The sequence below is a fragment of the Galeopterus variegatus genome, unplaced genomic scaffold (genome assembly GCF_000696425.1).
Source record: "Galeopterus variegatus unplaced genomic scaffold, G_variegatus-3.0.2 Scaffold11443, whole genome shotgun sequence".
NCBI classification, from domain to species: domain Eukaryota; kingdom Metazoa; phylum Chordata; class Mammalia; order Dermoptera; family Cynocephalidae; genus Galeopterus; species Galeopterus variegatus.
Genome location: NW_007737554.1, coordinates 26059 through 40230, shown reverse-complemented (window position 1 = coordinate 40230; position 14172 = coordinate 26059). Strand labels below are relative to the sequence as shown.

General features: G+C 36.7%; 1 pseudogene; it reads left to right on the top strand.

Annotated features, from left to right (window-relative positions):
- Positions 1 to 1546: 1546 nt before the first annotated feature.
- On the top strand, positions 1547 to 2795 carry LOC103610634 (annotated as a pseudogene).
- The last annotated feature ends 11377 nt before the right edge of the window (positions 2796 to 14172 follow it).

Here is a 14172-nt window from a genome sequence, read left to right as displayed (position 1 = left end):
CCCACCAATAAGTGAGAACATGTGGTATTTCTCTTTCTGTGCCTGACTTGTTTCACTTATAGATCTCTTTTTTCTAATATGATCTGCTGTTTTACCTAAGCTGAAAGGGATAGATGGGGCTTGACAATAATTTCTTCCACTAAAACAGAAGTTCTTAACCCAAGTCATGGCTTAAGGGTATATCTGAGCCACATGGAATTATATGCAAAATTTTGTGTATATGTATGTACATTTTTCTGGGAAGAGAGTCCACAGTTTTCATCAAATTCACAAAAGATTTTGTGTCCCTCCCCCCAGATATAAGGGTTAAGTACCACAAAACTGAAGGATCTCATCTCCAAGAGAGCTGCATAGAGTTCCAGAGTGCGTAGTTTGCAAAAACAAAAAAAAAAAGTTGAAACATTTTTGGGGAGGTGAAATTCGCTTAATGAAACAGTACTGAATGATAAAGTTTCAAGAGCCTTTTGGCTTCCACGATTGCAAAATGTTACCCTCCAAATTAGTATGAGGTTTCTGTGGAAAGAAAATCTGTATTCAGGAAGCAAGTTTCCATACTGGAAGTGAGGGCTCAGATAAGGAAATGGATCTGGTGCTCCAAGAGCTCACCAAGGAAATTTTCTTGAAAAAGTAAAAGAAAAAGAAAAGAAAAGGAAGGAAGGAAGGAAGGAAGGAAGGAAGGAAGGAAGGAAGGAAGGAAGGAAGAACATTTTACCATATTGGTTTCTGAAACTGACCAATTTTTTAAAATCAATTTAACCCAACATTTAATTTCTAATGTGCATTATAATAGCACCATCTTGTGGAATATAGTAGAAATGCATGACTTTAGGTGGCTGCTCAGTCAGCCAATGGTTCCTGAAGTGTGTGGCCTGTGAACCTTTGGAGGTACTTGAGACATATACAGGGAGTTCATGGTGTCAAAGTTATTTTTACGATAATACTAAGATGATATTTGCCCTTTTCAGTGTATTGACATTTTCATTCATGATACAAAAGCAGTGATGGTTAAACTGCTGGCACCTTAGCATAAATCATGGCAGTGGTTCCAAATTACACTATTATTAGTCATTGTGTTCTTCACTTTCACACATTTGCAGTAAACAAAAATCCAGTCACACTTAATAATAACCTTGACAAAGTAGAAACATTTTTTTAAATTTGAAAGACAAGCTTGTAGGACTCACTGAAAAGCAATTTGCTTGATTGTCAATTTTGCTTTCAAGAAATCTCTCAGACAACTAAAGAACCTGTGCAAGTAGACATTTATGAGCATCACGGATAGGAGCCTTGTGCTTTAATACTCATTCATTCACCAATTAGCTTCAAGTCTCAGTTTTCTAATCTCCAAAGTGGGGATATTCCTCGGAGATGCCACAATGAGTAGTCATGAGGACTAAAAGCTGCATATAAAGGCTTGGTAAGTATCAGTTCTTCTAGTGGCCTCTAATCCTCCCTTTGCCAATACTTATCAAAGTATTTTATCTTCACAGCAACTCTATGAAGTTGATACTATTATAACCTTTTCATATGGGAAAACTGAGGCCAGGAGAGTTGCAATCTCCTGAAGTCACACAGCAAATTGACTGATAGAGGTTAACTTGAACCCAGGCAATTTCACTGCAGAGGAGTAAAAGTCCCTTGTGATTTCAGACTTTTGGAAGAACTTGAAGAAGGCCATAAAAGAGTGGGAGATGGCACAGCTGACTGGGGCCTGGAAAATGATGAAGACCATGATAAAAGATGGACAGGGATGATAATTGGGCCTCTAAGAACAATTTATGAAAACTGAATATACAACCTTAAAACAGGATGTGAATTTGTTTTTCCTTTTTTTTATTGAATCATAATTGATTATACATATTTTTGGAATTCAATGTTGACATATGGTGATCAAATCAATATTACTAGTATGTATATTGTCACGAATTGTACTTATTCTTTATGCCCTTTGTCCAATCTCTCCCTGTCCCCCTCCCCCCACCACCACCACTGATAACCCTAGATTTCTTCCCTCCTTCTGAAAGAGTAATGGTTGCTCTGTTGATCTGTTGCCTAGATGATCTGTCCAATGCTGAAAGGTGTGTTCAGGTCCCCATATTATCATATAGAAGATGCTTCTTCTGTCCCTCTGGAATGGACTTTGTGGAGAGAAACATCCTATTCTTTTCTTTGGTCTCTGCTGGTGACTCTCCTTGTGTCAATGCACTCCAGTGGCTAGCAGACCATCTGTGTGGTGGTTGTGACGTCTAGCTACTTTTACAGCAGCCATGGTCACTGTGGTGGCTGTAGTGGGCCACCACATGGAGGTGATGTTTTTGGCATGCTCTTTGGTGCTGGCAGTGTGCCTGGTTGTGGGCGGGGGGGACCAGTCCCCAGCTTGATGACCCAGGCCCAGGGCTCCAAGGTGCTAGCAGTGTGCCTCAGAATGTGAATTTAAATATGCAGAAGTACCCCCTTTGTAAGATTAGTAACAAAAAATAATATGGATGGAGTTAATAGTTCTAATGGATTGGTGAACCCAAGACCCATACAGTACGTGTAAATGGCAAAATGGATATAGCATCAGTGTTGCTCTGCAAGAGCCTCAGTGCTTAATGATACCTAAAGAAAATATGTAACTCCCTCAGCCACCTTAAGGATAGTGTTACAGCACTTCATCAAAAAGAAAAACCACAGCCCTCACCCCCACCCCACAATTCAATTTAAACAGTCTTAATTTTACACATAGTAATTTTTTAGATATGTCTTGTGAACCTCAAAGTACTGGGAGGACACTCTCATTCAAAGGCAATTAAACTTAAGATACTGTAGATAGTACTAATGGTACTAATTTTTTGTCCATTTGAAATATATAAGCTGTGCTGTAATGAGTCATTCTGTCAAGTACGAAGGTACTTCAAAAAGATCATGGAAAAATAGAATTAAAAGAGAATATGAATCTTTCCATGAACTTTCTGAAGTACCCTCATATAAGCATTGAAATTCTGGAATTAAAAAAGTATATTTAAATTGAATCCCATCGTAAGTGGTAGGATACATCTAACTCAACTGTGAAAACATACATCACACAATAAACTTGCCTGGGATTACATGGCCTGGGGTCTCTTCTGCCTCCTTCCACTCTTCTTGTCTTCCTCCCTTCTTCCCTGCAGCAGCCCTGTGGGATTAATGCTAAGTGTGTGGGGGTGCTTCATATGACACCCCCCTTCCAAGCCACTGTCCTTTTCCCACTTTCCTCTACTACTACCCTTGGCCAAATTATAGATTGTAACCCTCTCTGTTCCCTTCTGAAATTGGCCTTTGGTGAGGAATTCAGGACTTCCCCCATATCTTCTCTTACCCTGCCATTATATTAATGCTACTTTTTCCTTCTTCCTCTTAAACTCCCTTCCTGCATTGTAACCACCCAACACTTTCCATGACACTTCCTTGCTTTGGCCAGAAGCCATCAGGTAAGTTTGGAAAAAGTCTCTGATCTCTCTCATTTTGTTTTGGAGCCAAATTTATTTATTCTCCACTGGCCTGAGAAATGAATAATGAGTCCTCAGACCTTCCACTCTCTGCTGTCATCATTGGCTGACGTGAGTTTTTTTCAGCTCAGGTTTTAATACGGTGAAAAGAAAAAATAGTATAGCTACTCAGACCTGCCAGCTCTCAAAGTCCTTGGTGTTTAAACTTGGAGAAAGGCCACATTAAGTCTCTTGTAAGCACACTTGATTTCTCCGAATGAATTTTCTTTTCCTTGTAATTGCTTTTGCTTTGAAAAATTAAATGGGTTTTAAACAAAAAGGACTCTGATTTACCCATTCTTACAATCCATTTGGATCTAGTTTAGAATTTGACAAGTGGAACAAAAATAACCTTGAATTTGGTGCATACTTTGATTTTGGTGCTGCTGCTTCTCATAATCCTTGGCAGAGATTAAGAAAGAACTCAGTATGCATGTCAGATCCCTGAAACTAGCAGACTTGACTTCCACCTTTCTACTCAGGACCACTAAATGCAGAAATGTGAGTGCATATCAAAACAAAAGCATTTTGTTCTGTTCTAAAAATATTTAATTTATTAAATCTCAGCACCTTTGTCTTTTAATATTCTATGTGACAAAATAAGAAGTATGCATAAAATCCGTCTGCTGTTTAGCGTTGTCTCCAGGAAAAGCACTTGTGTGATTGAGTTGCAAACTGAACCAGCTGCTTATGTCGTGGAGCACCATTTTTACTCAAAAGAACGACTAACAGAAAAACTATAATTTTTCTTAATATTCTATCTAAAATGAATAAAATGGGCCTGTCACTTCAAGGGAGACAACTGACAGCCTTCAAGTGACAATTAGTACTTTGGAAAACTTGTATTTGTTACTGTGAGTTTGACAGATTCCTAATAACTTTTATGACAAAATTGGCAATGATAGTAATGAATGTGTTTTTTCCTAAATATTACCAAAAATGTTTACATTGTGTAATGATAAAACAAAAATAGATAAATAAAATGTATCATAATTACTAAAAAAATTAATATTACATTATGAAATATGTGAACAGTGAACCAATACTTCTAAAATAACCAAACAATTCATGATGTTACAAAACCAGGAATGGGTAAAAGATCCATTCAAGTATAAGAAGAACCATTGGATTTATGTAATAGAGTAGGAAAAGTTCTTTGATATGTTTTGAAAATCTTCATTGCAGCTATCTTTTAAGAAGCTACTACTTGTCTAATTTTAATGCTGTATCAAAGAAGAATATGCACACTTATCCTCCCTTTTACAGCCACATACCCATGTGAGGCCAGACTTTTTCGTATATTACAACCAAAATAAAATCACAAAATAATGTGTTGTCAAAAAAAGATATGAGAATACAGTTATCTTCTATTAAGTTAGATACTGAAGAGATTTGCAAAAATGTAAAACAATGTCACTCTTGTAAACTAGTTATTGTTTACAAAAGTGATTAAAAAACAAGACCTAACATATTTCTCAACCTTATGAAAGTTATACGTAGAAAAAGACATGTTCTTAAAGAGTTTACACACTAGTGAGAGACAGATATACTCATAAGCCTCTATTTAATACAGAATGTGATGAGAACAATAATAGTTAAAAGACTAAGAGATCCAGAGGAGAATGAGTTCAATTCTAATCACATGACCAGGGAAGTCTTCATGGAAGAAGCATCCTTTATATATATATAGTTTTAAAAGCATATGTAGGAATTTCACAAGTGCAGATAGAGAAGGTGAAAATTCAATAGGAAAAAGAGAAGGAAAGGGAAATTTCTAAGAGCATATCTTTTAGGGGCATTAAAAGTTAAAGAAGTTAGGGCAAAGACCATCTTATAATGGAAGAAGCCTTTATTTTTTATTTTTTATTTTTTTTAAAGATGACCGGTAAGGGGATCTCAACCCTTGGCTTGGTGTTGTCAGCACCAGGCTCACCCAGTGAGCAAACCGGCCATCCCTATATAGGATCCGAACCCGTGGCCTTGGTGTTATCAGCACCGCACTCTACTGAGTGAGCCACGGGCCGGCCCTGGAAGCCTTTATCAATAATACCCACTTTACTTAATTTGTATTAAATACATATATTTGTTTATAATATATACTCATATGTACATGTGCATCTAATTATACATTGTTTTCAGTTAGCTCAGAGATTTATATTCATTTTCATTTATAAAAGATGCCATGAACAATATATATTAATTGGATTGAATTGAGTTGACTCTGATAAAAAGCCATTTTGGGTTGGAGAGAAAAGACCTATCTCCCAGATACATTTCCAAATAATCTATGTGTCAAATAGTAAGTCTCAAGGGAAATAATCAATAAAAAAATAATAAAACATACCGCTATCAAGCAACTATATATAATTGACATTCACTCTACCCAACAACAGCAGCATACATATTCTTTTTAGGTGCATATGGAAAATTCACCAAAATAGACAATTTTCTTGACCAAAAAACAAACAAGAGTTTTGGTATCCAATCCAGCATCTAAGGAGCTTAGAAATCATCACACCATTCTAACAACAAGAAAAACTATTTTAGCAGAGCCTAAGCGATTGGGGTTTTATCAGAGTCTAAATTACCTGGGGAAACTCCAGCTCACTCTAGCCTTCCACAAGCAGGAAGTGAAATACCCAGCTCCAGTCCCCTCGAGCCATTCTGTCCCATCTAAGGGAGGGAAAGTAAGAAGCACTGGTGAAGTTCACAGCCCAGGATCACAGACTCAACTAAAACACTGAGACCTAATCAGAGGACTGTAGAATTCTTCTCCTCACACACACCTTACCATGACACACTAAAAGCCTACATACTGAAGTTCCTTTTACCCAGAACATCATGTCTAACTTGCAACAAAAAATTATTATATGTAATAAAAAGCAAAAAAAAAAAGAAAAATCAGTTTGAAGGGACAGAGCAAGCATCACAACCACACTCAGATATGTCAGGGATGCTGAAATTATCAGACTAGAAGTTTAAAACAACTGTGATTAATATGTTAAGGGTTCTAAAGGAAAAAGTAGACAATATGCAACGACAGATGGACAGCATATGCAGAGAGATGGAAATTCTAAGAAATAATTTAAAAAGGAATGCATTTTAACACAAATGAAGAATGCCTTTGATGAGCTCATTAGAACACTGGACATGGCTAAGGAAAGAAACTCTGAGTTTGATAATATGTCAATAAAAACTTCCAAAACTGAAAAGCAAAAAGTAAAAAAGACTGAAGGGTCGGCCTGTGGCTCACTTGGGAGAGCGTGGTGCTGACAATGCCTTGTCAAGGGTTAAGATCTCCTTACTGGTCATCTTTAAAAAAATAAAAGACTGAAAAAAAAACCCAGAATATCAAAGAACTGTGGGACAAATACAAATACAAGGAGAAGAAAGAGAAAAAGGAAGAAAATATTCAAAAGAATAATAACTGATATTTTCCCCAAATTATTGTTACACACTAAATCACGGATACAGGAATCTCAAAAAACGCAAACAAAATAAATGCAAAAAAACTACGTCAAGGCATATCATATTCAAACTTCAGAAAATCAAAGATAAAGAAAACATCTTGAAATAAACCAGAAGAAAAACAAAACACCTTACCTATAGAGGATCAAATAATTACAACTGACTTCTCAGAAATCATGCAAGCAAGAAGAGAGGAAAGTGAAATATTTAAAGCGTTGAGAGAAAAAAAGCACCAACCTAAAATTCTGTATTTTGTGAGATTATTTACAATATCCAGGCTATGTATCCCTTAAAAGTTAGGGAAAAATAAAGACTTACTCAGGCAAACAAACACTGTGGGAATTTCGTGCCAGTAGGCCTACCTTACAACAAATGTGAAAAGAAGTTTTCCATAAAGAAATAAAACGATATAGGACAGAAACTTAGACCTACATCAAGAAAGAAAGAGCATCAAAGGAGGAATAAGTGGAGGTAAAATAAAAAGCTTTATTTTTTGCAATCTTAATTATCAGTAATAACAGTTCACTTAAAATTATAATAACAATATGTTTGATTATATATGTGTACATGCATATACATGTATGTATATAGACATGTTTGTATACCCTCGTCCCTCAGTGGCTGTGGAGGATTGTTTTCAGGATCCCCCATAGATAACAAAATCTGCAGATGCCCAAATTCCTTATATAAAATGGTGTAGAATTTGCATATAGCCTACACACTTCTTCCCATATACTTTAAATCATCTCTAGATTACTTATAATACCTAATACAATATAAATGCTGTGTAAATAGTTGGAATATGTATTGTTTTTTATTTGCATTATTTTTATTGTTGTATTTTTATTTTTTTGAATATTTACTATACACAGTTGGTTGAATCCACAGATGTGGAACCCACAGATACAGAGGGCCCTCTGTATGTATGCATGCTTATGTATAGATGAAATAAACAACAGCAATAATAGGGATGGGAATTAGAAACTACAAATACTTTGTTATTATAAGATACTTGCACTACCCACTGAAGTAGTATAGCATTATTTGAAACTGGACTTGGGTTAGTTTTATATGTATATTGCAAACTAACGGCAGCCACTAAAAAATGTAAAGATAGAAGTATAATTGACATGTCAAGAAAGGAGAGAAATTTGAATTATATAAATGTTTGATTAAAAGGACAAAAGGCAAAAAAGAGTAGAAGACAAAAATAGAAACAAATAACAAAGGCAATGAATAGAAAACAGTAAAAAATATTATATTAATTCAACTATATGTTTAATGACAATGGTCTAAATGCACCAATTAAAAGCCAGAAATTATCAGAGTGAATTAAAAGGCAAGATCCCATATTTTGTCTACAAGAAACCCACTTTAAATATAAAGACTTTGGAGGGAAGCAACAGCCCCCACTGCCCAACCCTTCCAGGTGAGCCCAGCAGACTCGTGTGGTGCCGGTGACCTCTCGCCCCTCCTTGGACCCGGAGAGGAGCACCAGCTCCCATGGACCAACCCCCCAAGGGGCACATTCTATGACCACAGATTCTGGAACAGGACCCAAGGTGGTTTAACATAACCACCACCACACTTACTGTCAAGCCAGGGCCACTCCACAGCCAACCTCAGCTTAAGAAAAGAAGCAAACCCTCTACAAATGACCAAACATCAACAAAAAAATACCAGAACTACAAATAAACAGGAAGAAATGACACCACCAAAAGAATACAGTAATGCTTTAATGTCAGACTCCATGGAACAGGGAGTCCTTGAACTGTCTGAAAAAGAATTCCAAGCAATGATCTTAACAAAACTTGAAGAAATAAAGAAAGCCTCAAATAGAGAACACAATGAAACAAAAAAATACATACAGAATATGAAGTAGGAAATCTAGAAAGACATTAATACCTTAAAAAAGAGTGCAGCAGAACTTCTAAAAATGAGATTCGCTCATGAAATAAAAAACACAACTGAGGGCTGGCCCGTGGCTCACTCAGGAGAGTGTGGTGCTGATAACACCAAGGCCACGGGTTTGGATCCCATATAGGGGTGGCCGGTTAGCTCATTGGGCCGGTTAGCTCATTGGGTGAGCGTGGTGCTGACAACACCAAATCAAGGGTTAAGATTCCCTTACTGGTCATCTATTAAAAAAAAAAAAAAACACACAACTGAGAGCTTGAGAAGCAGGGTAGAGAAAGCAAAAGAATAATTTCAGATCTTGAAGATGGTCTGTTTGAAATAACTCAGGCAGACAAAAAAAAAGGAAAGAAGAATTAAAAATAATGAGGAAAATCTAAGAGAGATAGCAGACAACCTCAAGCACTCTAACATCTGAATAGTGGGTATTCCAGAAGGGGAGGAGAAAGGAAAAGGTATTGAAAACCTATACAAGGAAATAGTAACAGAAAACTTCCCAGGTGTAGGGTGAGATACAGACCTTCAGATCCAAGAAGCTCAAAGTTCCCCAAACAGATTCAATCCAAAAAGATCCTCCCAAAGACATATTATAGTTAAATTTGCAAAGCTCAAAGACAGAGAGAGAATTCTGAAAGCAGCAAGAAAAAAGTATCAGGTCATTTACAGAGGGACTCCATCAGACTAACAGCAGACTTCTCAACTGAAAACCTACATGGCACAAGAAAGTGGAATGATATATTCAAAATACTGAAAGAAAAAAATTGCCAGACAAGAATTCTTTACCCAGCAAGACTCTCCTTCAGAAATGAGGGAGAAATAGTGTATTATTTCCCAGACAAACAAAAGTTATGGGAGTTCACCACCACATGATCACGATTAGCCCTACAAGAAATTCTCAAGGGAGTCATTCATCTGAAATCTGAATAACGGTGACCACTATCACAAATACACAAGAAAGAGCAAAACCCACCATTAAAACAAAAATGCCAGCAAGAAAGACAGAGAAGCTAAATCATCCCACCTTAAATTTCCAACTAACATTGAAGAAGAGAAATAAAAGGGGAAATAATGATCAAAAGCTATTTAAGCCATCTAAACAAGAAGAAATTAAATGACAGGAATTAAGCAACATTTGTCAATAACTACCCTAAATGTGAATGGAATAACTCCCCATTCAAAAGACACAGACTGACTGATTGGATTAAAAAGTTAGACCCAAGTATATGCTATCTACAAGAGACCCACCTCACCTGTAGAGACACATACAGACTAAAAGCGAAGGGATAGAAAAAGATATACCATGCAAATGGGAACCAAAAACAAGCAGGAGTAGCTATTCTTATATCAGACAAAACAGACTTTAAACCAAAGAACATAAAAAGAGACAAAAAAAAGGCCACTATATAATGATAAAAGGATCTATCCAGCTAGAAGACATAACAATCATAAATATATATGTACCCAATACTGGAGCACCCAGACATATAAAGCAAATACTCTTAGACCTAAAGAAAGAAATAGGACCTAATACATTAATAGTGGGTGATCTGAACACCTCTCTCTCAGTATCATCTGGGCAACAAGTCAACAAAGAGGCACAGGATTTAATCTCAATGTTAGACCAACTGGACCTGGCAGATATATACAGAACATTTCACCCAGCAACTAGAGAATATACTTTCTTCTCATCAGTTCATGGAACATTCTCCAGGATAGACAACATATTAGGTCACAAATATAGTCTCATCAAATTTTAAAAACTTGAAATAATTTGAAGTATCTTTTCAGACCACAATGGACTAAAACTGGAAATTAATAATAAGCAAAAATCTGGAAACTATACAAATACATGGAAACTAAATAATAGGCTCCTGAATGACCTATGGGTCCAAGAAGAAATTAAACAGGAATTAAAAACATTTCTAGAAACTAATGAAAATAAAGGTACATTATACAAAAACCTGTGGGATACTGAAAAAGCAGTACTAAGAGGCAAAATTATTGCAATAAATGCTTGCATCGAAAGAACAGAAAGATTTCAAATAAATGACTTAACACTATGCCTCAAAGAACTTGAAAAACAACAACAATCCAAACCTAACTGTAGTAGACAGAAAGAAATAATTAAGATCAGAGCAGAACTAAATGAAATAGAGACCCAAAAAACAATAGAAAAGATTAACAAAACAAAAAGTTGGTTTTTCAAGAAGATACATAAAATAGACAAACCATTAGCTAGGTTAACAAAAAAAGAGAGAAGACCCAAATAACAAAAATCAGAAATGAAAAGGGAGACATTACAACCAATACATCAGAAATTCAAATAATCATTAGAGAGTATTATCAGCAACTGTATGACAAAAATATGAAAATCTGGAAGATATAGATAAGTTTCTAGACACATACAAACAACCAAGACTAAGCCAAGAAGAGATAGAAAACCTGAACAGACCAATAACAAACAAGGAGATTGAAGTGGTAATTAGCAATCTTCCAACAAAGAAAAGTCCAGGTCTGGTTGGCTTTACATCTGAATTCTACCAAACTTTTAAAGAGGAGTTAGTACCAATTCTCCTCAAACTACCCAAAAAATTGAAACAGAAGCTACTATCCCAAACTCATTCTATGAGGCCAACATAACTCGAATAACAAAACCAGATAAAGACACAATAAAAAAAATAATTACAGGCCAATATCCTTGATGAACCTAGATGCAAAAATTCTCAACAAAATATTAGCAATCAGAATACAGCAACGCATTAAAAAATATATACACTATAATCAAGTGGGATACATCCCAGGGATGCAAGAATGGTTCAACATACGAAAGTCAATAAATGTGATACATCACATCAAAAAACTCAAGGACAGAGACCATATCATTATCCTAATAGATGTTGAAAAAGCTTCTGAAAAAATTCAACATCCTTCATGATAAAGACTCTCAACAAAGTAGGTATAGAAGGAAAGTATCTCAACGCAATAAAAGATATTTATGACAAGCCCACCACCAGTATCATTCTGAATGGGGAAAAACTGAGGGCCTTTCCCTTAAGAACAGGAGCAAGAGAAGGATGCCCACTCTCACCACTTCTATTTAAGATAGTACTGGAGGTACTAGCCAGAGAAATCAGGCAAGAGAAAGAAATAAACGGAACCCAGATTGGAAAAGATGAAGTCAAAATTTCTCTTTGTGGATGACATGATCCTATATATAGAAAAACCTAAAGACTCTATCAAAAAACTCCTAGAGCTGGTTAATAACTTCAGTAATGTTGCAGGATATAAAATAAATGCCCCCAAATCAGTTGCATTTATAAACTCAAATAATGAACTAACAGAAAGAGAAATAAAGTAAGCCCATTTTCAGTTGTCACACACACACACACACACACACACACACATACACACACACACCAAAAAAAAAACCCCAAAAAACATAGGGATCAATTTAACCAGGGAGGTGAAAGACTTCTACAATGAGAACTACAAACCACTTCTGAAAAAAATTAAAGAAGACACAAAAAAATGGAAAGATATTCTATGCTCTTGGATTGGAAGAATTAACATTGTGAAAATGTCTATACTACCCAAAGCGATCTACAGATTCAATGCAATTCCCATCAAAATACCAATGACACTCTTCACAGAAATGGAAAAACCAGTCTTACCTTTCATATGGAACAACAAAAGACCCCAAATAGCCAAAGCAATCCTGAGCATAAAAAATAAAGCTGGAGGCATAATACTACCTGGCCTCAAATTATACTACAAAGCTATTGTAACCAAAACAGCATGGCATTGGCATAAAGATAGACTTTCAGACCAGTGGAGTAGAATTGAGAATGAACAAATCACTCCACAGCTTACAGCTATCTGATGTTGGAGAAAGGGAACAAAAATCTACATTGGGGGAAACACTGCCTCTTCAACAAGTGTTGCTGGAAAAACTGGATATCCATGTGCAGAAGAATGAAATTAGATATGCATCTCTCAACATACACTAAAATCGACTCAAAATGGATTAAAGACTTAAGTATGAGACCTGAAACTATAAAATTACTAAGGGAAAATACAGGCGAAACACTTCAGCATCTAGGTCTGGGCACAGACTTTATGAACATGAGCACAAAAGCACAAGGAGCAAATGGGACTATGTCAAACTAAAAAGCTTCTGCACAGCAAAGGAAATAATCAACAGAGTGAAATGACTACCTACAGAGTGGGAGAAAAATTTTGCTAACTATGCATCTGACAAGGGATTAATATCCATAACACCCAAGGAACTCAAGCAATTATACAGTAAAAAAACAAATAACCCAAGTAAAAAATGGGCAAAGGAGGGCTGGCCCAGTGGCGCACTGCTACAGTGCGCCGCTTGGGAGCGTGGCGGCGCTCCCACTGAGGGTTCGGATCCCACATACAGGCCGGCCGCTCACTGGCTGAGCGAGGTGCGGGCGCAACACCGAGGGTTGCGATCCCGTTGCTGGTCACGAAAAAAGACAAAAAAAGGAAAAAAATAAATGGGCAAAGGAGCTGAACAGACATTTTTTCAAAGGAAGACATACAAATGGCCAACAGGTACATGAAAAAAATGCTCAACATCACTAGTCATCAGGGAAATGCAAATTAAAACTACATTGAGATACCACCTCACCCCAGTTAGACTGGCTATAATCAAAAAGACGGAGAATAACAAATGCTGACAATAGTGTGGAGAGAAGGGAACACTCCTACACTGTTGGTGGGACTGTAAATTAGTACAGCCACTATGGAAAACAGTATGGAGGTTTCTCAAATAACTACAGATAGATCTACCATACGATCCAGCAATCGCACTTCTGGGTATATACCCAGAGGAATGGAAATCATTATATCGAAGGATGCCTGCCCTCCCATGTTCTTCACAGCTCTGTTTACAACAGCAAAGACAAGGAACCAACTTAAATGTCCATCGATGGATGACTGGATAAGGAAACTATGGTATATATATACACCATAGAATGCTACTCAGCCATAAAAAAGAATGAAATATTCCCATTTGCAGCAACATGGTTGAGTCTGTAGAAACTTATGTTGAGTGAGATAAGCCAAGCACAGAGGGATAAATACCGCATGTGCTCACTCATATGTGGGAGGTAAGAGTGAAAGAAAGAAGAAAAGAAAGTCCATGTAGTGCATTGGACTGGTGGAGGGAGAGAACATTCCTTGGCTTCAAAGTGGAGTGGGGGGGATGGGGGAGGGGGAGGGAGGATGGGGATAATTGGGTGGGGGACATGGT